Genomic DNA, 3,359 nt, shown 5'->3' with positions numbered 1-3,359 from the left:
GGACGCCAGGAATAGGGCTGGTGGCTGGCGTTAAACGCCAGTTTTGGGCCTACATTTCCAAAGCAAAGTATGGACTATTATATATTTCTGGAAAGCCCTGGATGTTAGCTTTCCATAGCCGTTGAGAGCGCACCATTTGGACTTCTGTATCTCTAGAAAAGCTTCTTCGAGTGCACGGAGGTCAGATCCTGACAGCATCTGCAGTCCTTTCGCTGTCTCTGAATCAGACTTTTGCTCAAGCTCCTCAATTTCAGCAAAAAAATATCTGAAATCACAATAAAATGCACAAACTCAAAGTAGAATCCAAAAATGTGAATTTTTCACTAAAACCTATGAATACTTAATAAAACTTAAACAAAACATAACAAAAGCTATATGAAAATAATGCCAAAAAGCGTATAAAATATCCGCTCATCAGAACACCAAACTTAAACTGTTGCTTGTCCCCAAGCAACCAAAAAAAGTAGGATAAAAAGAAATAGTAGGATACAATAAATCTCAAAGTTTTCAATGAAGCTCAGTTTCAATTAGATGAGTGGGACTAGTAGCTTTTTTCTTCTGAATAGTTTTGGCATCTCACTTTCCATTGAAGCTCAGAATAGTTGGCATCTTTAGGAACTTAGAATCCAAATGATACTATTGATTCTCTTAGTTAAGTTCTTTTTTATTCTTGAACATAGCTTCTTTAGAGTCTTGGCCGTGACCCCAAGCACTTTGTTTTCTAGTATTACCACTGGATACATAAATGCCACAGACACTTAATTGGGTGAACCCTTTTGGATTGTGATTCAACTTTTCTAGAATCCCCAGCCAGTGGTGTTCAGAGTTCTTAAGCATACTCTTTGCTTTAGACCACGACTTTAACTGCTCACTCACAAGCTTTTCACTTGACACATTCACACCACAAGCATATAGTTAGGGAAGCAGCTCAATTGAACTGTTAAGGCTAAGATATTTCTTTTAGGCCCTCCTAACTATTGATGTTCAAAGCCTTCGATCCTTAATCTTGCCTTTTGGTTTAAAGAGCTATTGGCTTTTTCTGCTTTTTATTTTTTTCGCAAATTTCTTTTATTGTTGCTTTTTCTTGCTTCAAGAATCAATTTTTGAATTTTTCATATTACCAATAATACTTCACTTTTATACTCATTCTTTCAAGAGCCAACATTCTTAACTCCAACATCAAACATGTACTGTTCATTCATATATTCAGAAAAAAAAAGCAATGCCACCACATCAAACAATTGAACTATTCTTAATATATAACTCAAAATTCATGCATCTTACTTTTCTTTTTCAATAAAATAATTTTTCTTTTAAGCAAGGTGAAAGATGCATGGAATATTTCATAGCTTTAGGACATAAAGACAGATGATCATGCACTAGAAACAGACAATAAAACAAAATACATGAAAAATAAAACAAAAAATAACATAGGCAATAGGGGAGTAAAGGGAACGAATCCACCTTAGTGATGGCGTCTACTACTCCTTCTGGAAGATCCAATGGAGTGCTTGATTTCCTCTATGTCATGCCCCTACCTCTGTTATTCTTCCCTCATAACTCTTTGTTCTTTCCTTATGACTCTTTGATCTTCTCTTATGTCATAAAGGATGGTGGAGTGCTCTTGATGTCCCATCTTTAGTTGATCCATGCTGGAGCTTAATTCTCGTAGAGAAGTGGGCAATTGGTCCCAATAGCCTTGGGGAGGAAAATGCATTCCTTGAGGCATCTCAGGGATTTCTTGTTGAGGCAGCTCCACATGCTCTTGCTGTGGTCCATGTGCTGGCTCTCTAATTTGCTCTATCCTCTTCTTGGTGATAGGCTTGTCCTCCTCAATAGGAATGTCTCCTTCTATGACAATTCCAGCTGAATTGCATATATGACAGATAAGGTGGGGAATGCCAACATTGCTAAGGTGAAAGGCTTTTCAGCTTTCTTGTACAACTCTTGAGGTATTACCTCATGTACCTCCACCTCACTTCCAATCATGATGCAATGAATCATGATGGCTCTGTCAATGGTCACTTATGACCGATTGCTAGTAGGGATGATAGAGCGTTGGATAAATTCCAACCATCCTCTAGCTACAAGCTTGAGGTCAAGCCTTCTCAGTTGGATAGGCTTGCCTTGAGCGTCCCTCTTCCACTGAGCTCCTTTTACACAAATGACTGAAAGGATTTGGTCCAGCCTCTGGTCAAAATTGACTCTCCTAGTGTAAGGATGTGGGTCTCCTTGCATCATTGGCAAATGGAGCACCAACCTTACACTTTCCGGGCTGAAATTCAAGAGACGCCCTCGGACCATGGTATGCCAATTTTTGGGACTTAGGTTCACGCTTGTATCATGGTTTTTCGTGACCCATGTATTGGCATAGAACTCTTGTACCATCAAGATCCTAACTTTTGGGATAGGATTGGTTAGGACTTCCCAACCTCTCCTCCGGATTTCTCTTCGGATCTCCGGGTACTCATTCTTTTTTAGCCTAAAGGGGACTTTAGAAATCACCCTTTTCTTTGCCACTACTTCATAGAAGTGGTTTTAATGAGCTTTGGTGATGAATCTTTCTATCTCCCAAGATTCGGAGGTGGAAGCAACTGCTTTTCCTTTCCTCTTTCTAGAGGGTTCTCCGACTTTGGGTGCCATAAGTGTGAGTGAAAAGCAAAAAACAAGGCTTTTCCAACACCAAACTTAAAATCTTTGCTTGTCTTCAAGCAAAATATGAAAAAAAAAAAAGAAAAGAATAGAGGAAAAAGAGAATAGAGGAGATGGAGAGGGATAGTAGATTCGGCCAAGAAGGGGTTTAGTGTATGAATGGTGTGTGTATGAAGGGTAGGAAGAAGGGGTATTTATAGGAGTGGGATAGGTTGGGTTCAAAAGAATGGGTGGGAATTGGGTGGAAAATTTTGAATTTGAAGTGGGCAGGGGTTGGTGGGAGTTATGATGGTTTTGGGAAGTGATATGGATGTGATTGGGTTAGGGTTTATAGGGAAGAGTGTATGGGGAAGAGTGAATGTAAGAGAGAGAAAAAGGTGGGGTAGGTGGAGATTTTATGGGACCCACTGATCCTGAGGGGCTAGGGAATTCAAGTTTTATTCCCCTTTGTGGGTGTTAAATGCCCAGCTCTTGCTCCTGGCCGGCGTTCAACGCCAGCTATATGCTCCTCTTGGGTGTTGAACGCCCTTGAGGGGCCTCCTTCCTGGCGTTCAACGCCAGGTCTCTGCCTCTGTTGAGGCGTTGAACGCCCAGGTTCTGCCCACTGACTGGTGTTCAACACCAGCTTTAGGCTCCCTGGTTGGCATTCAACGCCAGCAGTGTGCTCCCTGGCTGGCATTCAATGCCAGCAAGGTCTCTGCTCTAGG

The sequence above is a fragment of the Arachis hypogaea genome, chromosome 20 (genome assembly GCF_003086295.3).
Source record: "Arachis hypogaea cultivar Tifrunner chromosome 20, arahy.Tifrunner.gnm2.J5K5, whole genome shotgun sequence".
In the NCBI taxonomy this organism is placed as follows: domain Eukaryota; kingdom Viridiplantae; phylum Streptophyta; class Magnoliopsida; order Fabales; family Fabaceae; genus Arachis; species Arachis hypogaea.
The sequence above is the reverse complement of the archived record's forward strand: the minus strand, read 5'-3'. Positions refer to the sequence as shown.